Here is a 26082-nt window from a genome sequence, read left to right on the forward strand (position 1 = left end):
AGAGCTGAAATTCAGGCTTCATGCCTGGAGTACAGAGCTGAAATTCAGGCTTTAGGCATGGAGTACAGAACTGAATTCAGGCTTCATGCCTGGAGTACAGAGCTGAAATTCAGGCTTCATGCCTGGAGTACAGAGCTGAAATTCAGGCTTTAGGCCTGGAGTACAGAGCTGAAATTCAGGCTTTAGGCCTGGAGTACAGAGCTGAAATTCAGGCTTCATGCCTGGAGTACAGAGCTGAAATTCAGGCTTTAGGCCGGAGAACAGTGCTGAAATTCAGGCTTCATGCCTGGTGTACAGAGCTAAAATTCAGGCTTTATCCTGGAGTACAGAGCTGAAATTCAGGCTTCATGCCTGGAGTACAGAACTCAAATTCAGGCTTCATGCCTTGAGTACAGAGCTGAAATTCAGGCTTTAGGCCTGGAGTATAGAGCTGAAATTCAGGCTTCATGCTTGGAGTACAGAGCCGAAATTCAGGCTTTAGGCCTGGAGTACAGAGCTGAAATTCAGGCTTCATGCCTGGAGTACAGAGCTGAAATTCAGGCTTTAGGCCTGGAGTACAGAGCTGAAATTCAGGCTTCATGCCCGGAGTACAGAGCTGAAATTCAGGCTTTAGGCCTGGAGTACAGAGCTGAAATTCAGGCTTTACGCCTGGAGTACAGAGCTGAAATTCAGGCTTCATGCCTGGAGTACAGAGATGAAATTCAGGCTTCATGCCTGGAGTACAGAGCTGAAATTCAGGCTTTAGGCCTGGAGAACAGAACTGAAATTCAGGCTTTCGGCCTGAAGTACAGAGCTGAAATTCAGGCATCATGCCTGGAGTACAGAGCTGAAATTCAGGCTTCATGCCTGGAGTACAGAACTGAAATTCAGGCTTCATGCCTTGAGTACAGAACTTAAATTCAGGCTTCATGCCTGGAGTACAGAGCTGAAATTCAGGCTTCAGGCCTGGAGTACAGAGCTGAAATTCAGGCTTCATGCCTTGGGTACAGCGCTGAAATTCAGTCTTTAGGCCTGGAGTACAGAGCTGAAATTCAGGCTTTAGGCCTGGAGTACAGAGCTGAAATTCAGGCTCCATGCCGGGAGTACAGAGCTGAAATTCAGGCTTTAGGCCTGGAGTACAGAGCTGAAATTCAGGCTTTAGGCCTGGAGTACAGAGCTGAAATTCAGGCTTCATGCCTGGAGTACAGAGCTGAAATTCAGGCTTTAGGCCTGGAGAACAGAGCTGAAATTCAGGCTTTTGGCCTGGAGGACAGAACTGAAATTCAGGCTTCATGCCTGGAGTACAGAACTGAAATTCAGGCTTCATGCCTGGAGTTCAGAAGTGAAATTCAGGCTTCATGCCTGGAGTACAGAACTGAAATTCAGGCTTCATGCCTGGAGTACAGAGCTGAAATTCGGGCTTTAGGCTTGGAGTACAGAGCTGAAATTCAGGCTTCATGCCTGGTGTACAGAGCTAAAATTCAGGCTTTATCCTGGAGTACAGAGCTGAAATTCAGGCTTCATGCCTTGGGTACAGAGCTGAAGTTCAGGCTTTAGGCCTGGAGTACAGAGCTGAAATTCAAGCTTGATGCCTTGGGTACAGAGCTGCAATTCAGGCTTCATGCCTTGGGTACAGAGCTGAAATTCAGGCTTCATGCCTTGGGTACAGAGCTGAAATTCAGGCTTTAAGCCTGGAGTACAGAGCTGAAATTCAGGCTTTAGGCCTGGAGTACAGAACTTCAATTCAGGCTTTAGGCCTGGAGTACAGAACTGAAATTCAGGCTTCATGCCTGGTGTACAGAGCTGAAATTCAGGCTTCATGCCTGGAGTACAGAACTGAATTCAGGCTTCATGCCTGGAGTACAGAGCTGAAATTCAGGCTTCATGCCTGGAGTACAGAGCTGAAATTCAGGCTTTAGGCCTGGAGTACAGAGCTGAAATTCAGGCTTTAGGCCTGGAGTACAGAGCTGAAATTCAGGCTTCATGCCGGGAGTACAGAGCTGAAATTCAGGCTTTTGGCCTGGAGGACAGAACTGAAATTCAGGCTTCATGCCTGGAGTACAGAACTGAAATTCAGGCTTCATGCCTGGAGTTCAGAAGTGAAATTCAGGCTTCATGCCTGGAGTACAGAACTGAAATTCAGGCTTCATGCCTGGAGTACTGAGCTGAAATTCGGGCTTTAGGCTTGGAGTACAGAGCTGAAATTCAGGCTTCATGCCTGGTGTACAGAGCTAAAATTCAGGCTTTATCCTGGAGTACAGAGCTGAAATTCAGGCTTCATGCCTTGGTTACAGAGCTGAAATTCAGGCTTCATGCCTTGGGTACAGAGCTGAAATTCAGGCTTCATGCCTTGGGTACAGAGCTGAAATTCAGGCTTCATGCCTTGGGTACAGAGCTGAAATTCAGGCTTCATGCCTTGGGTACAGAGCTGAAGTTCAGGCTTTAGGCCTGGAGTACAGAGCTGAAATTCAAGCTTCATGCCTTGGGTACAGAGCTGAAATTCAGGCTTCATGCCTTGGGTACAGAGCTGAAATTCAGGCTTCATGCCTTGGGTACAGAGCTGAAATTCAGGCTTTAAGCCTGGAGTACAGAGCTGAAATTCAGGCTTTAGGCCTGGAGTACAGAACTTCAATTCAGGCTTTAGGCCTGGAGTACAGAGCTGAAATTCAGGCTTCATGCCTGGTGTACAGAGCTGAAATTCAGGCTTCATGCCTGGAGTACAGAACTGAAATTCAGGCTTCATGCCTGGAGTACAGAGCTGAAATTCAGGCTTCATGCCTGGAGTACAGAGCTGAAATTCAGGCTTTAGGCATGGAGTACAGAACTGAATTCAGGCTTCATGCCTGGAGTACAGAGCTGAAATTCAGGCTTCATGCCTGGAGTACAGAGCTGAAATCCAGGCTTTAGGCCTGGAGTACAGAGCTGAAATTCAGGCTTTAGGCCTGGAGTACAGAGCTGAAATTCAGGCTTCATGCCTGGAGTACAGAGCTGAAATTCAGGCTTTAGGCCTGGAGAACAGAGCTGAAATTCAGCCTTTTGGCCTGGAGGACAGAACTGAAATTCAGGCTTCATGCCTGGAGTACAGAACTGAAATTCAGGCTTCATGCCTGGAGTACAGAGCTGAAATTCGGGCTTTAGGCTTGGAGTACAGAGCTGAAATTCAGGCTTCATGCCTGGAGTACAGAACTGAAATTCAGGCTTCATGCCTGGAGTACAGAGCTGAAATTCGGGCTTTAGGCTTGGAGTACAGAGCTGAAATTCAGGCTTCATGCCTGGAGTACAGAGCTGAAATTCGGGCTTTAGGCTTGGAGTACAGAACTGAAATTCAGGCTTCATGCCTGGAGTACAGAGCTGAAATTCGGGCTTTAGGCTTGGAGTACAGAGCTGAAATTCAGGCTTCATGCCTGGTGTACAGAACTGAAATTCAGGCTTCATGCCTGGAGTACAGAGCTGAAATTCGGGCTTTAGGCTTGGTGTACAGAGCTGAAATTCAGGCTTTATCCTGGAGTACAGAGCTGTAATTCAGGCTTTAGTCCGGAGAACAGAGCTGAAATTCACGCTTTTGGCCTGGAGGACAGATCTGAAATTCAGGCTTCATGCCTGGTGTACAGAGCTAAAATTCAGGCTTTATCCTGGAGTACAGAGCTGAAATTCAGGCTTCATGCCTGGAGTACAGAACTGAAATTCAGGCTTCATGCCTTGAGTACAGAGCTGAAATTCAGGCTTTAGGCCTGGAGTATAGAGCTGAAATTCAGGCTTCATGCTTGGAGTACAGAGCCGAAATTCAGGCTTTAGGCCTGGAGTACAGAGCTGAAATTCAGGCTTCATGCCTGGAGTACAGAGCTGAAATTCAGGCTTTAGGCCTGGAGTACAGAGCTGAAATTCAGGCTTCATGCCCGGAGTACAGAGCTGAAATTTAGGCTTTAGGCCTGGAGTACAGAGCTGAAATTCAGGCTTTACGCCTGGAGTACAGAGCTGAAATTCAGGCTTCATGCCTGGAGTACAGAGATGAAATTCAGGCTTCATGCCTGGAGTACAGAGCTGAAATTCAGGCTTTAGGCCTGGAGAACAGAACTGAAATTCAGGCTTTCGGCCTGAAGTACAGAGCTGAAATTCAGGCATCATGCCTGGAGTACAGAGCTGAAATTCAGGCTTCATGCCTGGAGTACTGAACTGAAATTCAGGCTTCATGCCTTGAGTACAGAACTTAAATTCAGGCTTCATGCCTGGAGTACAGAGCTGAAATTCAGGCTTCAGGCCTGGAGTACAGAGCTGAAATTCAGGCTTCATGCCTTGGGTACAGCGCTGAAATTCAGTCTTTAGGCCTGGAGTACAGAGCTGAAATTCAGGCTTTAGGCCTGGAGTACAGAGCTGAAATTCAGGCTCCATGCCGGGAGTACAGAGCTGAAATTCAGGCTTTAGGCCTGGAGTACAGAGCTGAAATTCAGGCTTTAGGCCTGGAGTACAGAGCTGAAATTCAGGCTTCATGCCTGGAGTACAGAGCTGAAATTCAGGCTTTAGGTCTGGAGAACAGAGCTGAAATTCAGGCTTTTGGCCTGGAGGACAGAACTGAAATTCAGGCTTCATGCCTGGAGTACAGAACTGAAATTCAGGCTTCATGCCTGGAGTTCAGAAGTGAAATTCAGGCTTCATGCCTGGAGTACAGAGCTGAAATTCAGGCTTCATGCCTGGAGTACTGAGCTGAAATTCGGGCTTTAGGCTTGGAGTACAGAGCTGAAATTCAGGCTTCATGCCTGGTGTACAGAGCTAAAATTCAGGCTTTATCCTGGAGTACAGAGCTGAAATTCAGGCTTCATGCCTTGGGTACAGAGCTGAAGTTCAGGCTTTAGGCCTGGAGTACAGAGCTGAAATTCAAGCTTGATGCCTTGGGTACAGAGCTGCAATTCAGGCTTCATGCCTTGGGTACAGAGCTGAAATTCAGGCTTCATGCCTTGGGTACAGAGCTGAAATTCAGGCTTTAAGCCTGGAGTACAGAGCTGAAATTCAGGCTTTAGGCCTGGAGTACAGAACTTCAATTCAGGCTTTAGGCCTGGAGTACAGAACTGAAATTCAGGCTTCATGCCTGGTGTACAGAGCTGAAATTCAGGCTTCATGCCTGGAGTACAGAACTGAATTCAGGCTTCATGCCTGGAGTACAGAGCTGAAATTCAGGCTTCATGCCTGGAGTACAGAGCTGAAATCCAGGCTTTAGGCCTGGAGTACAGAGCTGAAATTCAGGCTTTAGGCCTGGAGTACAGAGCTGAAATTCAGGCTTCATGCCGGGAGTACAGAGCTGAAATTCAGGCTTTTGGCCTGGAGGACAGAACTGAAATTCAGGCTTCATGCCTGGAGTACAGAACTGAAATTCAGGCTTCATGCCTGGAGTTCAGAAGTGAAATTCAGGCTTCATGCCTGGAGTACAGAACTGAAATTCAGGCTTCATGCCTGGAGTACTGAGCTGAAATTCGGGCTTTAGGCTTGGAGTACAGAGCTGAAATTCAGGCTTCATGCCTGGTGTACAGAGCTAAAATTCAGGCTTTATCCTGGAGTACAGAGCTGAAATTCAGGCTTCATGCCTTGGGTACAGAGCTGAAGTTCAGGCTTTAGGCCTGGAGTACAGAGCTGAAATTCAAGCTTCATGCCTTGGGTACAGAGCTGAAATTCAGGCTTCATGCCTTGGGTACAGAGCTGAAATTCAGGCTTCATGCCTTGGGTACAGAGCTGAAATTCAGGCTTTAAGCCTGGAGTACAGAGCTGAAATTCAGGCTTTAGGCCTGGAGTACAGAACTTCAATTCAGGCTTTAGGCCTGGAGTACAGAGCTGAAATTCAGGCTTCATGCCTGGTGTACAGAGCTGAAATTCAGGCTTCATGCCTTGGGTACAGAGCTGAAATTCAGGCTTCATGCCTTGGGTACAGAGCTGAAATTCAGGCTTTAAGCCTGGAGTACAGAGCTGAAATTCAGGCTTTAGGCCTGGAGTACAGAACTTCAATTCAGGCTTTAGGCCTGGAGTACAGAGCTGAAATTCAGGCTTCATGCCTGGAGTACAGAGCTGAAATTCAGGCTTTAGGCCTGGTGTACAGAGCTGAAATTCAGGCTTCATGCCTGGAGTACAGAACTGAAATTCAGGCTTCATGCCTGGAGTACAGAGCTGAAATTCAGGCTTCATGCCTGGAGTACAGAGCTGAAATTCAGGCTTTAGGCATGGAGTACAGAACTGAATTCAGGCTTCATGCCTGGAGTACAGAGCTGAAATTCAGGCTTCATGCCTGGAGTACAGAGCTGAAATCCAGGCTTTAGGCCTGGAGTACAGAGCTGAAATTCAGGCTTTAGGCCTGGAGTACAGAGCTGAAATTCAGGCTTCATGCCTGGAGTACAGAGCTGAAATTCAGGCTTTAGGCCTGGAGAACAGAACTGAAATTCAGGCTTCATGCCTGGAGTACAGAGCTGAAATTCAGGCTTTTGGCCTGGAGGACAGAACTGAAATTCAGGCTTCATGCCTGGAGTACAGAACTGAAATTCAGGCTTCATGCCTGGAGTTCAGAAGTGAAATTCAGGCTTCATGCCTGGAGTACAGAACTGAAATTCAGGCTTCATGCCTGGAGTACAGAGCTGAAATTCGGGCTTTAGGCTTGGAGTACAGAGCTGAAATTCAGGCTTCATGCCTGGTGTACAGAACTGAAATTCAGGCTTCATGCCTGGAGTACAGAGCTGAAATTCGGGCTTTAGGCTTGGTGTACAGAGCTGAAATTCAGGCTTTATCCTGGAGTACAGAGCTGTAATTCAGGCTTTAGTCCGGAGAACAGAGCTGAAATTCACGCTTTTGGCCTGGAGGACAGATCTGAAATTCAGGCTTCATGCCTGGAGTACAGAACTGAAATTCAGGCTTCATGCCTTGAGTACAGAGCTGAAATTCAGGCTTTAGGCCTGGAGTATAGAGCTGAAATTCAGGCTTCATGCCTGGAGTACAGAGCTGAAATTCAGGCTTTAGGCCTGGAGTACAGAGCTGAAATTCAGGCTTCATGCCTGGAGTACAGAGCTGAAATTCAGGCTTTAGGCCTGGAGTACAGAGCTGAAATTCAGGCTTTATCCTGGAGTACAGAGCTGAAATTCAGGCTTCATGCCTGGAGTACAGAGCTGAAATTCAGGCTTTAGGCCTGGAGTACAGAGCTGAAATTCAGGCTTCATGCCTGGAGTACAGAGCTAAAATTCAGGCTTTATCCTGGAGTACAGAGCTGAAATTCAGGCTTCATGCCTGGAGTACAGAACTGAAATTCAGGCTTCATGCCTTGAGTACAGAGCTGAAATTCAGGCTTCATGCCTGGAGTACAGAGCTGAAATTCAGGCTTTAGGCCTGGAGTATAGAGCTGAAATTCAGGCTTCATGCCTGGAGTACAGAGCTGAAATTCAGGCTTTAGGCCTGGAGTACAGAGCTGAAATTCAGGCTTCATGCCTGGAGTACAGAGCTGAAATTCAGGCTTTAGGCCTGGAGTACAGAGCTGAAATTCAGGCTTTACGCCTGGAGTACAGAGCTGAAATTCAGGCTTCATGCCTGGAGTACAGAGCTGAAATTCAGGCTTTAGGCCTGGAGTACAGAACTGAAATTCAGGCTTTCGGCCTGAAGTACAGAGCTGAAATTCAGGCATCATGCCTGGAGTACAGAGCTGAAATTCAGGCTTCATGCCTGGAGTACAGAACTGAAATTCAGGCTTCATGCCTTGAGTACAGAACTGAAATTCAGGCTTCATGCCTGGAGTACAGAGCTGAAATTCAGGCTTTAGGCCTGGAGTACAGAACTGAAATTCAGGCTTTCGGCCTGAAGTACAGAGCTGAAATTCAGGCATCATGCCTGGAGTACAGAGCTGAAATTCAGGCTTCATGCCTGGAGTACAGAACTGAAATTCAGGCTTCATGCCTTGAGTACAGAACTGAAATTCAGGCTTCATGCCTGGAGTACAGAGCTGAAATTCAGGCTTCAGGCCTGGAGTACAGAACAGAAATTCAGGCTTCATGCCTGGAGTACAGAGCTGAAATTCGGGCTTTAGGCTTGGAGTACAGAGCTGAAATTCAGGCTCCATGCCGGGAGTACAGAGCTGAAATTCAGGCTTTAGGCCTGGAGTACAGAGCTGAAATTCAGGCTTCATGCCTGGTGTACAGAGCTAAAATTCAGGCTTTATCCTGGAGTACAGAGCTGAAATTCAGGCTTCATGCCTGGAGTACAGAACTGAAATTCAGGCTTCATGCCTTGGGTACAGCGCTGAAATTCAGTCTTTAGGCCTGGAGTACAGAGCTGAAATTCAGGCTTTAGGCCTGGAGTACAGAGCTGAAATTCAGGCTCCATGCCGGGAGTACAGAGCTGAAATTCAGGCTTTAGGCCTGGAGTACAGAGCTGAAATTCAGGCTTCATGCCTGGTGTACAGAGCTAAAATTCAGGCTTTATCCTGGAGTACAGAGCTGAAATTCAGGCTTCATGCCTGGAGTACAGAACTGAAATTCAGGCTTCATGCCTTGAGTACAGAGCTGAAATTCAGGCTTTAGGCCTGGAGTATAGAGCTGAAATTCAGGCTTCATGCCTGGAGTACAGAGCCGAAATTCAGGCTTTAGGCCTGGAGTACAGAGCTGAAATTCAGGCTTCATGCCTGGAGTACAGAGCTGAAATTCAGGCTTTAGGCCTGGAGTACAGAGCTGAAATTCAGGCTTCATGCCCGGAGTACAGAGCTGAAATTTAGGCTTTAGGCCTGGAGTACAGAGCTGAAATTCAGGCTTTACGCCTGGAGTACAGAGCTGAAATTCAGGCTTCATGCCTGGAGTACAGAGCTGAAATTCAGGCTTCATGCCTGGAGTACAGAGCTGAAATTCAGGCTTTAGGCCTGGAGTACAGAACTGAAATTCAGGCTTTCGGCCTGAAGTACAGAGCTGAAATTCAGGCATCATGCCTGGAGTACAGAGCTGAAATTCAGGCTTCATGCCTGGAGTACTGAACTGAAATTCAGGCTTCATGCCTTGAGTACAGAACTGAAATTCAGGCTTCATGCCTGGAGTACAGAGCTGAAATTCAGGCTTCAGGCCTGGAGTACAGAGCTGAAATTCAGGCTTCATGCCTTGGGTACAGCGCTGAAATTCAGTCTTTAGGCCTGGAGTACAGAGCTGAAATTCAGGCTTTAGGCCTGGAGTACAGAGCTGAAATTCAGGCTTCATGCCTGGAGTACAGAGCTGAAATTCAGGCTTTAGGCCTGGAGAACAGAGCTGAAATTCAGGCTTTTGGCCTGGAGGACAGAACTGAAATTCAGGCTTCATGCCTGGAGTACAGAACTGAAATTCAGGCTTCATGCCTGGAGTTCAGAAGTGAAATTCAGGCTTCATGCCTGGAGTACAGAACTGAAATTCAGGCTTTAGGCCTGGAGTACAGAGCTGAAATTCGGGCTTTAGGCTTGGAGTACAGAGCTGAAATTCAGGCTTCATGCCTGGTGTACAGAGCTAAAATTCAGGCTTTATCCTGGAGTACAGAGCTGAAATTCAGGCTTCATGCCTTGGGTACAGAGCTGAAGTTCAGGCTTTAGGCCTGGAGTACAGAGCTGAAATTCAAGCTTCATGCCTTGGGTACAGAGCTGAAATTCAGGCTTCATGCCTTGGGTACAGAGCTGAAATTCAGGCTTCATGCCTTGGGTACAGAGCTGAAATTCAGGCTTTAAGCCTGGAGTACAGAGCTGAAATTCAGGCTTCATGCCTTGGGTACAGAGCTGAAATTCAGGCTTTAAGCCTGGAGTATAGAGCTGAAATTCAGGCTTTAGGCCTGGAGTACAGAACTTCAATTCAGGCTTTAGGCCTGGAGTACAGAGCTGAAATTCAGGCTTCATGCCTGGTGTACAGAGCTGAAATTCAGGCTTCATGCCTGGAGTACAGAGCTGAAATTCAGGCTTTAGGCCTTGGGTACAGAGCTGAAATTCAGGCTTTAGGCCTGGGATTCAGAAACAATATTGAGTTCATTTGTTTGTGGCTTCAAGGGCTGGCCAAATGGTTTCTGGTTTTTACTTTTGAAGCTGACCAGACCATAATGTCGCTAACCCGGAACCAACAGGAATGACATTGCTCAGCTTCAGATTCATTCCAGTCTCGTTTAGGCAATAAACTCATAAACCCATAAAACACAGGAGCAGAAATTAGGCCATTCGGCCCATCCAGTTTGCTCCACCATTCAATCATGGCTGATCAGTTTCTCAACCCCATTCTCCCGCCTTCTCCCTGTAACCTTTGATCCCTTTACCAATCAAGAACCTATCTATCTCCGTCTTAAATGCACTCAATGACCTGTCCTCCACTGCCTTCTGTGGCAATGAATTCCATAGATTCACCATTCTCTGGCTAAAGAAGTTTCTCCTCATATCTGCTCTAAAAGGTCTTCCCTTTACTCTGAGGCTGTGCCCTCAGGTCCTAGTCTCTCCTACTAATGGAAACATCTTCCCCATGTCCACTCTATCCAGGCCTTTCAGTATTCTGTAAGTTTCAATCAGATCCCCCCCACTCATCCTTCTAAACTCCATCGAGTATAGACCCAGAGTCCTCAAACGTTCCTCATATGTTAAGCCTTTCATTCCTGGGATCGTTCTCGTGAACCTCCTCTGGACCCTCTCCAGGGCCAGCACATCCTTCCTTACAGGGACTCTGGTTTAGGCAACGCCTGGCCCAGCGGTGGGAGACCTGTGAGTCATCAGGGCTCTGAGTGCCGGCCACGAGTCATGTTGTTGACCTTTGACATCTCACTGGTTTCTGTCTGCGGTAGTTTTTCTTCAACTGGTTTTACTGAAGCGATACGCAGGCAAGGCAAGGGCCCACGAAGTGAGGCCTGTGTGATCACACGCACCATTGACTGTGAGAACCGCTCGCTCCCTCTGCATCCCAATCAATGGGCTGCTCCAGTTCCGTCTGTACAGGCCACAAATTCTTATTCCTGGGGTCATGGTTAGCGCACAGGCCCGATTTCAATCTGGCGGCCCACCGAGGTGAAGGAAGGCCCGCTGGTGCGGCCTACTCACGAACCCGAGGCTGCCCGACGCTGCTCTTGCCCCCTTGAACACGCCCTGCTTTTTCAACAAGGCGCCAGGGGCTGGCTCGATGGGCCTAAATTTCAGGCTCGCCCGTGCGCGCCAAGCCGACGGGTACGGGAAGCGGGCGTGAAATGCGCTCCTCCCGCCCGTGATCGGACCCGACCCCACCCCCCTCCCACTCCCCTCAACCCCAAACGCAGTTTCTCACTGGATGGCCAATTAACGGGTCAGCCAGCCTGACACGCGCGTTGGCGGGGGGGGGGTGGGTGCGGGGGGGTGGGTGCGGGCTGGTGGTGACACGAAGAGGGCAGGCACCGTCAAAAAGTACGAGTGCGGGTGCAGGCGCCCCCCCCCCCCCCAGTACGCTCCCCTGAAGGCAGGCAGCTGCGGCAGAACTGCCTCAGGCTGGTAGGCTAAAGGAGGAGAAAATGGTGGGTCTGTGCAGCGCCTTCAAGCACCTGACAGCTCAACTTGAGAAGCGTCAGCCCCCAGGTACCATTTTTTAAAAATTTATATTTCGCACCCCCCCCACCCCCACCGCCCCCCCCCCACCCCACCCCACCCCAACCCCCTCCCCGGGCCTGTTATCCCAACCTGGATCGAGGTTCCGTTAAAATTAGGAGGCCGGTTCTGTACACAGTCCTCCAATTGTGGTCTCACCAGTGCCCTGTAGAACTACAATGAAAGGTATAACTTTCACATGGGGCCTAAAAGAATGAGGATTGACCTGTAATAAGTGGCGAGCACAGAACTCCGCTGCAGCCCCAGAGTCCGAAGGACCTTTCAGTGCCATTGTCGGGCCAGAAGTACCTAGGAATGATGGAGTCTTGTTACAACCCTGAAGGTTAATCTCAGTCTCCTGCCAGGTCAAGAGAGCATCATGACTGTCGTAAGGTAGGAAAACAGCTAATTGAGGTTCGGACAGCGCTATTTGTGGGAACTTGCTGTGCACGGAACCAAACGGACTCACAGAATTTTAACGGCAGTATAGGTAGTATAAGTATTGAGTATAGGAGTTGGGATGTTATGGTGAGGTTGTATAGGACTTTGGTGAGGCCAATTTTGGAGTATTGTGTGCAGTCTGGTCGCCTAACTAGAGGAAGGATATCAGTAAGATTGAGAGAGTGCAGAGGAGATTCACCAGGACGTTGCCGGGTCTTAAGGAGATGAGTTACAGGGAAAGATTAAACAGGTTAGGACTTTATTCCTTGCAACGTAGAAGGATGAGGGGAGATATGATAGAAGTTTACAAAATTATGAAGGGTATAGACAGAGTAAATGCAAGTAGGCTCTTTCCACTTAGATTAGGAGATAAACACGAGAGGACATGGCTTTAGGGTGAAAGGGGAAAGGTTTAGGGGGAACATTAGGGGGAACTTCTTCACTCAGAGAGTGGTGAGAGTGTGGAACGAGCTGCCATCTGACGTGGGCAGCAGAGTTTCAGGTGATCTCAAGCTTACAAAGGGAGAGCAGCCAGGAGTGTGTTGGAATAGTCAAGTTTAGTGGTAATGAAGGCTTGGGTGAGGTTGCGAATGAATTAATTGAACAGGCGATGACTAGGAAGAGCAACACAATGGTCGATGGGGTTACTGATATTTTCTCAGTGGTCGCAGGCAATGACTTTGGTTTATCTGACGTTTGTTCAGAGAGAATTGTGGCCCAATCAGCACATATAAATAGCCTGAGATCACAGGGGGCAGTAGAGGGCTTGAGAGGCCTCTTGAGAAGTGAGTTCGAGATGGGCTTTGTCATCATATTTGTGGAACATCATGCCCTGTGTAGAATCGAAGGCTGCTGAAGTCCTCATGTCCATGTCCACTGGTCCCTGAAAGCAGCGGGACAGGTAGATAAGGTGGTTAAGAAGGCAATTTGGAATATTGGCCTTAATTAGCTGAGGCATAGAATACAAGAGCTGGGAGGTTATGCTGGAACTGTATAAAATGCTGGTTAGGCCACAACTGGAGTACTGCGTGCAGCTCTGGTCACCACATTATAGGAAGGATGTGATTGCACTGGAGAGGGTGCAGAGGAGATTCACCAGGATGTTGCCTGGGCTGGACGGTCTGATCTTCGAGGAAAGATTGGATCGGCTGGGGTTGTTTTCCTTGGAGCAGCGAAGGTTGGGAGGGGTCCTGATCGAGGTGTATAAGATTATGAGGGGCATAGATAGGGTGGATAAGAAGACACTTTTTTTCCATTAGTAGAGGGGTCAATAACCGGGGGCATAGATTTAAGGTAAGAGATGGAAGGCTAAGAGGGGAGTTGAGGAGAAATAGTTTCACCCAGAGGGTGGTGAGAGTCTGGAACTCACTGCCTGAAAGGGCGGTTGAGTCAGAAACTCTCGTAACAGTAAGAAGTATTTAGATATTCACTTGTGTTGCCATAGCCTCCAGGGTTATGGACCAAGTGCTGGAAAATGGGATTAGTGTAGTCAGGTCTTTGTTGACCAGCATGGACACGATGGGTCGAATGGCCTCCTTCTGTGCTGTAAACGTCTATGAGTCTGAGTCAATGCTTCAGTTATGCAGAGTCTTGTTTAGATCACACCTGCAGTTAGTGTGAGCAGTTTTGAGCACTGAATGGATGCACTGGGTTGATCTACCAGAATGAAACCTGAACACCAGGGGTTAAATGAACAGACTGTACAAACCGGATTTGCATTCCTTGGCATCTAGAAGGGTAAGAGGAGATGTGATCAAGATGTTATAAACATACGAACTTACAGAATTAGGAGCAGGAGTAGCCACTAGGCCCCTCGAGCCTGCCTCGCCATTCAATAAGACCGAGGCTGACCCGAGTGTCACCTCAGGCCCACATCCCTGCCTAACCCCCGGTAACCGTTCACCCCCTTGTTAATCAAGAATCTATCTAGCTCTGCCTTAAATTAGGAAATTAGAAATTAGGAAACATTCCTACACACAAAGCGAGGGGGGGGTGGGGTGGGTAGAAATTTGGAACTCTTTCCACAACTTGTTGCTGGACCAACTGTTAATTTTGTAACTGAGTGTGATAGATTTTTATTATCCATAGCTATTGAGGGATGTGGGGCAAAGGAGGGTATATGGAGAAAAGCAAAATACGGTGGATGCCGGAAATCTGAAACAAAAACAGAAAATGCTGGAGAAACTCAGCGGGTCTAACAGTGTCAGTGGAGAGAGAGAGAGAGAGTCCGTATGACTCTTGTTCAGGTGTATGGAGCTCTGTCGCAGATCAGCCATAATCTCGCTGAATGTCAGAACAGGCTCGAGGGGCTGAAAGGCCTCCTGCTGTCCCTTATTTCTTATGTCTTACGCGCCTACGTTCTTCAGCGAGCAACGTGTATCCGACCCCGGCACCTGTATCTTGGGATATCCACACCGGCTCCCTCCTGACAGTTTTGTGGAACCTCCTCGTCAGACATATTCTGGCTGCCTCTCAGTTGTCACATCCTACCTTGGAGGTCACAGGGGAATGGTACAACCTGCGGCTTTGCTGATGCTAAACCACAGGTTTCGACACAGGCGCTGATGAATCATTGCAGGCTATCGCCTGCTGCTTCATAAAGCTCTCACAACCTCAACCTACCTTCAGCTGATCATCGCTCCTGGATGTCAGATGCTTACCCAGCAGAAAAGGACACCATTCGGCCCATCATGCCTGGGCTGGCTCGTTGAGAGAGCCATCCGATTGGACCCCCCTCCCCCCCACCCCACTGCTCTGCTCTTTCTCCCATAGCCCTGCACTTTTTCACTTTCCCTTTTCAAGTGTTTATCCAATTCCTTTTTGAAAGCTACTGTTGTTGAATCTGCTTCTCCCACCCTTTCAGGTAGCGCAACAACTCACTGTGTCAAAAAATTCTCCTCCTCTCCCCCTCTGGCTCTCTTACCAATTCTCTTCAATCCATGTCCCGCTGGTTACCGGCCTTCTTGCCACTGGGAACAGTTTCTCCTTACTTACTCTATCCAAACCCCTCATGATTTTGAACGTCTGGGTTAAACCTCCCTCTTAACCTTCCCAGCTTCACAGAATCACACAGTGCAGAAGAGGCCCTTCGGCCCATCCAGTCTGCACTGACACATGAGAAACACCTGACCTACCTCCCTAATCCCATTTACCAGCACTTGGCCCCATAGCCTTGAATGTTATGACGTGCCAATTCCTCATCCAGGTACTTTTTAAAGGATGTGAGGCAACCCGCCTCCACCACCCTCCCAGGCAACGCATTCCAGACCCTCACCACCCTCTGGGTAAAAAAGTTTTCCCTCACATCCCCCCTAAACCTCCTGCCCCTCACCTTGAACTTATGCCCCCCTCGTGACTGACCCTTCAACTAAGGGGAACAACTGCTCCCTATCCACCCTGTCCATGCCCCTCATAATCTTGTCCACCTCGATCAGGTCGCCCCTCAGTCTTCTCTGCTCCAATGAAAACAACCCAAGTCCATCCAACCTCTCTTCATAACTTAAATGTTTCATCCCAGGCAACATCCTGGTGAATCTCCTCTGCACCCCCTCCAGTGCAATCACATCCTTCCTATAACGTGGCAACCAGAACTGCACACAGTACTCCAGCTGTGGCCTCACCAAGGCTCTACCCAATTACACGAAGAGCGACCTCCGCGTGATCGAGGTCCCTCATTACCGGCCCCGCTAAACCTCGGCCTGTAAGCCTACCAAAGGCTTTGACGGCCGTGCCCCACAACCCTTCCTAAAGTGCCGAGTCGGAAACCGGGACGGAATTCTCCGGCCGAGGCCTCGTTTCCAGGAATCCTCACTGGGCCTCACTTCCCGGTTCCCAGCCCAGGGCTGCGGAAGGGGGAGTTGAGCGGCAGACAGGAAATCTTGGCGGGGGGATGGTTGGTGGTGACCCTTGAGGCGTTCGAGGGGGCGGTGGTGGGGGTGGGGGTGGGGTGGAGGGGTGGTGAGAGTCTCTAGTGGTGAAGCAAGACAGGAGGGGTCCTGAGGCAATTGGAGGGGAAGGGGGGTGGGTTGGGGTGTGGGGGGGGAGGGGGCGGTGAAAATTGGTGCAAGAGGGAGCCAGGGTTTCCAAGTTTAGTACCGAGTTCCACATTCCCATTTACCCACTCTGTGGGTAAAGGGGTTTCCCCTCATTCCCCTATTGGATTTATTAAGGACTATCTCCCATTCAGATGCCTCCTGATCTGGAGTTGTGGTGAAAAGCATCGATATTTTAGGCCCTCGGCTGTTGTTATTGGGCCCAGCTCTGGACGCCACACTTTAGGACGGGTGTGAAGGCTTCAGAGAGGGCGCAGAGGAAGCCATCGCGAGGACGTTCGCCCGGAGCAAGGGAGTTCAGTTCCACGGATCGATTGGAAAGGCTGGCGCTCTTCCCCCTCGGAGGAGAGAGAGCTGAGGGGAGGTTTGAGGGAAGGCACTTGAAACCATGAACGGGGTTAGTGGTGGGGGGGGTTGTCTGGACAGAGCGGGCAGGGAGAAACCGTTCCCATTGGTGGAAGGGTCGGGAAATGAGAGGGACACAGATTTGAGCCGATTGGCAGAAGAGCGGGGGGGGACACGAGGAGAAACTTTTTCACGCAGACGAGTGGTTGGGTCCTGCGATTAAGCTGCCCGGGGGTGTGGGTCAATCGTGGACTTCAGAAGGGAATTGGGCAATGATCTGAAGGGTAAGAAAATTTGCAGGGCTGTGGGGAGTAGGTAGGGGAGTGGGACAAGCTGAGTTACTCTCGTAGAGAGCTAGCATAGGCACGATGGGCCGAATGGGCTCCTCCTGTGCTGTACTATCTGCCGATATCTACTATCCAGTCTGTGATTATTTATGAAGTGCGGCGCTGGTCAGAATATCACTGGATCAACAATGACAATGACTTACATTTATATAGCGCCTTTGATATGCTAGGACATCCAAAAGGCACTTCACAGGAGTGCGAACCAGACAGAATTTGACACCGAGACACATAAGGAGAGAGTCAGGCCAGCTGACCAAAAGCTGGGTCAAAGAGGTCGGTTTTAAGGAGCGTCTTAAAGGAGGAGAGAGAGGCGGAGAGGTTTAGAGAGTGAATCCTGGAGTATGGGGTCTTATTTAACTTAAACCAGGTTAAAATGAATTGAAGCTGAGTCAGCCGAGCATATTGACGGAATCAGTGAATAAGCTGATCAAAGGAGGTGTCTTCAACATAACCAGGTGTCTGTCCTCCTGTTTCTGAACTGATTCGGAGCGATTGTGGAATCTGGGAGGGTGAGAACGTTCCAGTTGCTCCCGGTTTCTCAGGAGCGGTTTTCCTTATTTAAAGTGTTCACCTGCCTTCCACCGCAGTCACTGAGGGACCCTGAGCAGGGGGAGGTCTAACACCCTCCTCTCCACCCTGTCCACCATCACTCCATCCTGCTCATCACACACAGACTTTCCAGCCGTCATTAGATTTACCCAGTGAAGGAGACTCGAAGCAGATTCAGTGGTCGCTCAACCCCAAGGTCATCACAGCAGGAGGTCCTCTGGGTGGTGACCTATGCCCAACCACTGTTATCTTCTTTATCGTCCAGGCGTAAAATGACGCGCGGTGACATCGGGCAGGGGTCTCGCCGTCACCGCGTCTCATTCCGATCTTCAGTTTGGCGGGTGTGCGCCGCAGTCGGTTGCGCACCTGCCTGAACTGTCAAAGGCCTGTTCAGTCCATTAAAATATCAATTGAAGGAATTAACAGGGCTGCCCGTCCAACCTTAAGGTCGGCAGCCTTCGCATTTATCGTCGAACCTCATCCACGGGCGGGATGAGGCCTCATGAGGTTTTTAAACGTTTTAATAAAAATTTTTTAATAAAATTCATCAGCGCGTCCCAGTCTGTCACATAAGACCATAAGACGTAGGAGCAGAAATTAGGCCATTCGGCCCATCGAGTCTGCTCCGCCATTCAATCATGGTTGATAAGTTTCTCAACCCCATTCTCTCGCCTTCTCCCCGTAACATTTGATCCCCTTACCAATCAAGAACCTATCTATCTCGGTTTTAAATACACTCAATGACCTGGCCTCCACAGTCTTCTGTGGCAATGAATTCCATAGATTCACCACTCTCTGGCTAAAGAAGTTTCTCCTCATCTCTGTTCTAAAAGGTCTTCCCTTTACTCTGAGGCTGTGCCCTCAGGTCCTAGTCTCTCCTACTAATGGAAACATCTTCCCCACGTCCACTCTATCCAGGCCTTTCAGTATTCGGTAAGTTTCAATCAGGTCCCCCCTCATCCTTCTAAACTCCATCGAGTATAGATCCAGAGTCCTCAAACATTCCTCATATGTTAAGCCTTTCATTCCTGGGATCGTTCTCGTGAACCTCCTCTGGACCCTCTCCAGGGCCAGCACATCCTTCCTGAGATACGGGGCCCAAAATTGCTCACAATATTCTAAATGTGGTCTGACCAGAGCCTTATAAAGCCTCAGCAGCACATCCCTGCTTTTAGATTCTAGTCCTCTCGAAGGAGGGGACATTTCCAAATAATTTTTGAAAACCTTTTATTGGCTTTTTTGACAACGAAATTAAACTCCCTGAGGCAGCTCCGTGCCGCAGGGAGATTTCTGCCCTCTTTTGCGCGCATACGTGTGTGCGATAGGACGCAGGCTCCGACTCTCCCTCCTTCCCCCACCCACCGCCTCCCCCCCGCCCCCGGCACAGGGAGCGCTCAGCACTTCCAGGCGTGTGTCGGTCTGGGCAGGCCTTAATTGGCCCGCCCACGTACACACACAGGCCAGAAGCCTGACGCCTAGATAACCCGAAGAGATGGTAATCCAGGATGTGGAACGGCCAACTAAAGTGGCTGCTTCCTCTTGCGGGAGAACCTAGAACTAGGGGTCATCACTTAAAAATCGCTTAAGACAGAGACGAGGAGAACCAAGTCATAAGAACATAAGAAATAGGAACAGGAGTACGGCCCCTGGAGCCTGAGGCCTTTCCAAAACAGTTGGCAGAAGCGGCAATTCTAGAATGTGGGCTATGAAGGCAGCCCAGAGGAACTATAGTCGCCAAGGAAGAACTGATCAGTGGGGAGAATGCAACACGGAGCAGCAAACAGATCTTTCAGCTGATGCACGCCGACCATAGCCAGCTTTCTCTGTCCCAAGCAGGGGTGCCTGATCTCCTCCAAACGATGGAGGGATATCAAGGCGGCTGCTATTGTTAGTCGGCCAGAACAGCATGGGCTCTGAATCCCCAAGCGCTATGGAGCGCTGATTTCACCTGTGATCGTTCTTTTCTTTTTGCGCAGCAGGTTTGTCCATCATCGTTCCAGGCCCTGGAGAGTCCCCAGTGGTTAAGACATGAGATTGCCACGGCGTCTCGGGTGGAAGTGGTACCGGGGACGGGTCAACAGTCTGAGGGGACTCTACCTCCAACTACAATGACGGGTTCGGCCAGTAGTCGCGCCAATCGCTGCGCACACGGGGCAAATGGCAGCCGGCGTGCCAAGCCCACAAGGGAATGCTGGGACCTGGTAGCAGTCTCACGCCAACCAACAGCAAAGGACAGAGTTGAGCGTGCTGCTTCGTGTGGCCATGCTCAGCCTCAGAGATCTTCCAGACGCCTCCAAAATGGAAACAAGGAGACGAAAAGGCAGCGCCAGGCAGACGAATCCCAAATGATCGCGAGCAGCTGCAACCACGACCCCACCAAACCAGCTAGGCCGGACCGGGCGTGGTTTAACATTAAGCAATGGAAGAATAGAATGAATGCACACCCAAACACCCAGCCCATCCTCCCAGCCAGCAACAAGGCCCAGAACCACCAGAGCCAACCAGTCTTCCAAAGGAATGGTGGACGAGACGTGCAAGAGTTAAAAGGTCTCCAAGCCCCCTGAACTTCTGAGTTGAAGGACTGGAAGGGGGGAGATTTTGGGCAGTGAGAATGTTGTCAATGGTAACACTGTAATAGCAATAAGTTTGGAATAGCATTAAGGTTGTAACAAGACTTGAAACAATGTAAGGCTTGAAGTAAACTAAAGTAACTCAATATCCATGGGATAAAGACTTGGGCGGGGGGCAGGTGTAGCATAAGGGTCTGGAATATACAGGGTTAATGTGGGATTGAGTACAGCACTGCCCATGTAGTGATGTAAGAAGGCACATGACCCAGAGCCAGGGTCAGTCTACAGATGGACAGAGACGTGTAAAGGCCTAGATTGGAGTCAGCTTCATGCCTGTACCCTCTACTGTAAATATACACACAGTTATGAATTGTTAATAAAGACTTGCTATTAACATACAAAGTCTACTTTATTGTGTTATGAAACAGGGTTCGCCAGGGTTTGCCTGTGAAACTAAAATAAACATTTAAAGAGGAAAGGAGCTGCAAACAAGAATGACCATTCTTACAGGAGTTTCCATGGTGTCATGACAACCAATCACAGCCCAAATTACTTACGGACATACTAAACTTTTAAAGGAAGATATGTGTTTTTTTTTAAAAGGCTTCCAAGCAAAGGCTGGCTGAGCATGTAAAGTAATCCCTTGCTGGAAAATTCCTATGTGGATTACACTTGACCAACTAGTCCAGAGAATATGGAATGTCGCACCCACAAGGTGTCGAGGCCTACTTCACACAAAGGCACTTGAAAGGGAGAGATGCAATGCAGGAGGCTAAACTTTAATCTCCTGTAGTTGTGGAGACAATGGAGACTAATTACCATCTCTGTAGAAACCATCCTATTCAGTTATACCTCAGAACATAGACATGATCTGAGTCGAAAGAAAGCAGATTCTGGGTGAAAGACATGGTTGTTTTTTCCATTCCAGGGATACACAAGAAGAAGGGTTAAAAAACCAGCTGCAAACCTGATCTGTGTGCTAGTCTGGTGTTCTAGTTCTGGTGTGCTAGTGTGTGTCGTGAAGGTGACAGCAGAGTCAATGCCAGCTGAATCATACCCTCCCAGTGAGAGGCAGTGCAGAAGAACAGCAATTAGGCATCCCTGCACCTTGAAGATAAAATTCTCCTCTCTCTGTTGCTGGAGGCAAGTCACAAGTCAGCAAAGCCATAGTCAAAAAGGAAACAGGACAACTCCTTCAGCTAACCTGAAGAACCAAGTGCCTCCAAACCAACTGCTGAACTGCCACAAAGTCCACTTTACCGGAATCACCCAACTTCATGGCCACACGTTTCACCATCTACTCCTCATGGGCAAGGCAAAGACTGATTCGTATAGTTTTTAAAACTTTTATTTTTGGACTCAGCTTCTCATTTCTGACCTGTGAGCGCGCGTGTTGCTTTTTTATTAGTTTTACTCGGGGTTTTTAGTAACTAATAAACTCACTCTTTCTGTGAACCAAGAAAGCCTGGTTAAATTGGCTCCTTCTAAAGCATAAATACATTTGGACTGGGAAAAGGTGTCTACGAGGGGAGGGATCATTTTTAAAAAGAATTAAACTTGTTGTGACTAACCGAAGGGTGTAGGCTATTCCTACCACTTGGGTTCGGAGGTCCACTCTGGGTATCAGTGACCCAAAACTCAAGACTTCACCCAAAACAACTGCACCTTGTTTTTTGATTTCTGTTCCAGACAGTTCAATAATACTTATGCCAGTGACTATTCACCTCGTGTTTTAGTTGCTTGGTTTCCTCGAGAAACAGGCAGGGTCAGGTGGTCAATCCGTCCTTGTCCGTTCTCTGTTCAGGTTGATGACCAGGCGATCATCCTTCCTTATCCTGCCCCAGCGAGCTTAATGACTGCCATGCTCACACAGTCTTCCTGCCCTCGCTTTTGTACACACTCGCTGATTGGCTCATTCCTCTGTCAGCAACAGTCCAATGATTGGCTCACTACCACCCCCAGCAACCCTCCCTAGAGCAGGAAGGCCCCGATCGCAAGTTTGGCCAGTGTCCTCCTGGATCTGCTAGCTTCAGCACCCACCCCTATCTGTCCCCGGTTCCCTCCAAGCAACCGTTGCAGAAGGGCACTTACAAAAATGCCGAATTTCTACTTACTCAATGATATTCTAAACAAACAGCAATCATCAGGTTACATTAAATTAAGAAGTTAGCTTTTCTCCAAACTGTGAGTTTTAAGCAAACAGCTTTACACGATATTTGTAATCAAAGACGTCACAAACTGGGGAAAAAAATTGTTCCCTGGCCTTTAACCAATTGTTGCCAGGCCATTACCAAGATGTTGCCAGGTCTTTAACCAGTTGTTGCCTGGCCTTTAACAAGTTGTTGCCCGGCTTTTAACCAGTTGTTGCCTCGCCTTTAACCAGTTGTTACCTGGTCTTTAACCAGGTGTTGTCTGGCCTTTAACAAATTGTTGCCTGGCCCTTAACCAAATGTTGCCTGGCCTTTAACCAATTGTTGCCGGGATTTTAACCAATTGTAGCCAGGCCATTAACCACTTTTTTGCCCGGACTATAACTAATTGTTGCCTGGCCTTTAACCAGCTGTTGCCTGACCTTTAACCAGCTGTTCCCTGGTCTTTATCCAATTGATGCCTGGTCTTTAACCAGATGTTGCCTGGCTTTTAGCCAATTGTTGCCTGGCCCTTAACCAGTTGTTGCCTGGCCTTTAACAATTGGTTACCTGGCTTTAACCAATTGTTGCCTTCCATTAACAAGAGGCTGCCTAGTCTTTTACCAATTGTTGCCTGGTCTTTAACCAGTTATTGCCGGGCCTTTAACCAGTTGTTGCCTAGCCTTTGACCAATTGTTGCCTGGCCTTTAACCAGTTGTTGCCTGGCTTTAACCATTTGTTGACTGGTCTTTAACCAATTGTTGCCTGGCCTTTAAGCATTTGTTGCCTGGTCTTTAACCAATTGTTGCCTGGCATTTATCCAGTTGTTGCCTGGCCTTCAGCCAGTTGTTGCTTGGCCTTTAACCATTTGTTGCCTGGCCTTTAACCATTTGTTGCCTGCCCTTTAACTATTTGTTGCCTGGCCTTTAACCAGTTGTTGCCTGGCCTTTAACCAGTTGTTGCCTGGCATTTATCCAGCTGTTGCCTGGTGTTTAACCAGTTGTTGCTTGGCCTTTAACCAGTTGTTGCCTGGCCTTTAACCAATTGTTGCCTGGTCTTCAACCAATTGTTGCCTGGCCTTTAACTATTTGTTGCCTGGCCTTTAACCAGTTGTTGCCTGGTCTTTAACCATTTGTTGCCTGCCTTTAACCAGTTGTTGCTTGGCCTTTAACCATTTGTTGCCTGGCCTTTAATCAGTTGTTGCTTGGCTTTTAACCATTTGTTGCCTGGCATTTAACCAGTTGTTGCCTGGCTTTTAACCATTTGTTGCCTGGCCTTTAACCAGTCATTGCCTGGCTTTAACCAATTACTGCCCTACCTTTAACCAGTTGTTGCCTGGCCTTTAACCAGTTCTGGCCTGTCCTTTAACCAGTTCTAACCTGGCCTTTAACCAGATGTTGCCTGGCTTTAACCAATTGTTGCCTGGCCTTTAACCAGTTGTTTCCTGGCTTTTACACAGTTGTTGCCTGGTCTTTAACCAATTGTTGCCTGGCCTTTAACAAGTTGTTGGGTGGCCTTTAACCAGTTGTTGCCTAGCCTTTAACCAGTTGTTGCCTGGCCAATAACAAGTTGTTGCCTGGCCTTTAATCGGTTGTTCCCTGGCCGTTAACCAGTTGCTGCCTGGCTGTTAACCAGTTGTTCCCTGGCTTTTAACAAATTGTTGCCTGACCTTTAATCAGTTGTTGCCTGGCTTTTAACCAATTGTTGCCTGGCCTTTAACCAGTTGTTGCCTGGCTTTTAACCAATTGTTGCCTGGCCTTTAACCAGTTGTTGCCTGGCGTTTAACTAGTTGTTGCCTGCCCTTTATCCAGTTGTTGCCTGGCCTTTAACCAGTTGTTTCCTGGCTTTTACACAGTTGTTGCCTGGCCTTTAACCAGCTGTTGGGTGGCCTTTAAGCAGCTATTGCCTGGCCGTTTACCAGTTGTTGCCTGGTTGTTAACCAGTTGTTGCCTGGCTTTTAACCAATTGTTGCCTGGCGTTTAACAAGTTGTTGCCTGCCCTTTATCTAGTTGTTGCCTGGCTTTTAAATAGTTGTTGCCTGGTCTTTAACCAGTTGTTGCCAGGCCTTTAACCAATTGTTGATTGGTCTTTAACCAATTGTTGCCTGGCCTTTAGCCAGATGTTGCCTGGTCTATAACCAGCTGTTGCCTGGCCCTTAACCAATTGTTGCGCGATCTTTAACCAATTATTGCCTGGCCTCGAACCGGTTGTTGCCTGGTCTTTAACCAGTTGTTAGCTGGTCTTTTACCAATTGTTGCCTGGTCTTTAACCAGTTGTTGCTTGGTCTTTTACAAATTGTTGCCGGGCCTTTAACCAGTTGTTGCCTGGCCTTTAATCAGTTGTTGCCTGGTCTTTTACCAATTGTTGCCTGGTCTTTAACCAGTTGTTGTCTTGTCTTTTACCAATTGTTGCCAGGCCTTTAATCAGTTGTTGCCTGGTCTTTTACCAATTGTTGTCAGGCATTTAACCAGTTGTTGCCTGGTCTTTTACCAATTGTTGCCTGGTCTTTTACCAATTGTTGCCTGGTCTTTAACCAGTTGTTGCCTGGTCTTTAACCAGTTGTTGCCTGGTCTTTTACCAATTGTTGCCAGGCCTTTTACCAATTGTTGCCTGGTCTTTAACCAGTTGTTGCCTGGTCTTTTACTAATTGTTGCCAGGCCTTTTACCAATTGTTGCCTGGCCTTTAACCAGTTGTTGCCGGTTCATTAACCATTTGTTGCCAGGCCTTTAACCAGTTGTTGCCTGGCTTTTAAGCAATTGTTGCCTGGCCTTTAACCAGTTGTTGCCTGGTCTTTTACCAATTGTTGCCAGGCCTTTAACCAGTTGTTGCCTGGTCTTTTACCAATTGTTGCCTGGTCTTTTACTAATTGTTGCCAGGCCTTTTACCAATTGTTGCCTGGCCTTTAACCAGTTGTTGCCGGTTCATTAACCATTTGTTGCCAGGCCTTTAACCAGTTGTTGCCTGGCTTTTAAGCAATTGTTGCCAGGCCTTTAACCAGTTGTTGCCTGGTCTTTTACCAATTGTTGCCAGGCCTTTAACCAGTTGTTGCCTGGTCTTTTACCAATTGTTGCCTGGTCTTTAACCAGTTGTTGCCTGGTCTTTTAGCAATTGTTGCCAGGCCCTTAACCAATTGTTGCCTGGTCTTTTACCAATTGTTGCCTGTTCTTTAACTAGTTGTTGCCTGGTCTTTAACCAGTTGTTGCCTGGTCTTTTACCAATTGTTGCCAGGCCTTTAACCAGTTGTTGCCTGGTCTTTTACCAATTGTTGCCTGGTCTTTTACCAATTGTTTCCTGGTGTTTAACCAATTGTTGCCTGGTCTTTAACCAGTTGTTGCCTGGCCTTTTACTAATTGTGGCCAAGCCTTTTACAAATTGTTGCCTGGCCTTTAACCAGTTGTTGCCGGTTCTTTAACCATTTGTTGCCAGGCCTTTAACCAGTTGTTGCCTGGTTTTTAAGCAATGGTTGCCTGGCCTCTAACCAATTGTTGCCTGGTCATTAACCAGTTGTTGCCTGGTCTTTTACCAATTGTTGCCTGGTCTTTAACCAGTTGTTGCCTGGTCTTTTTACCAATTGTTGCCAGGCCTTTAACCAACTGTTGCATGGTCTTTAACCAGTTGTTGCCTGGTCTTTCACCAATTGTTGCCAGGCCTTTAACCAGTTGTTGCCTGGTCTTTTACCAATTGTTGCCGGGCCTTTAACCAGTTGTTGCCTGGTCTTTTACCAATTGTTGCCTGGTCTTTAACCAGTTGTTGCCTGGTCTTTTACCAATTGTTGCCAGGCCCTTAACCAATTGTTGCCTGGTCTTTTACCAATTGTTGCCTGTTCTTTAACTAGTTGTTGCCCGGTCTTCAACCAGTTGTTGCCTGGTCTTTTACCAGTTGTTGCCAGGCTTTTAACCAGTTGTTGCCTGGTCTTTTACCAATTGTTGCCTGGTCTTTTACCAATTGTTTCCTGGTGTTTAACCAGTTGTTGCCTGGTCTTTTACCAATTGTGGCCAGGCCTTTTACCAATTGTTGCCTGGCCTTTAACCAGTTGTTGCCGGTTCTTTAACAATTTGTTGCCAGGCCTTTAACCAGTTGTTGCCTGGCTTTTAAGCAATTGTTGCCTGGCCTCTAACCATTTG

This window comes from Carcharodon carcharias, chromosome 33 (assembly GCF_017639515.1).
Source record: "Carcharodon carcharias isolate sCarCar2 chromosome 33, sCarCar2.pri, whole genome shotgun sequence".
In the NCBI taxonomy this organism is placed as follows: Eukaryota; Metazoa; Chordata; class Chondrichthyes; order Lamniformes; family Lamnidae; genus Carcharodon; species Carcharodon carcharias.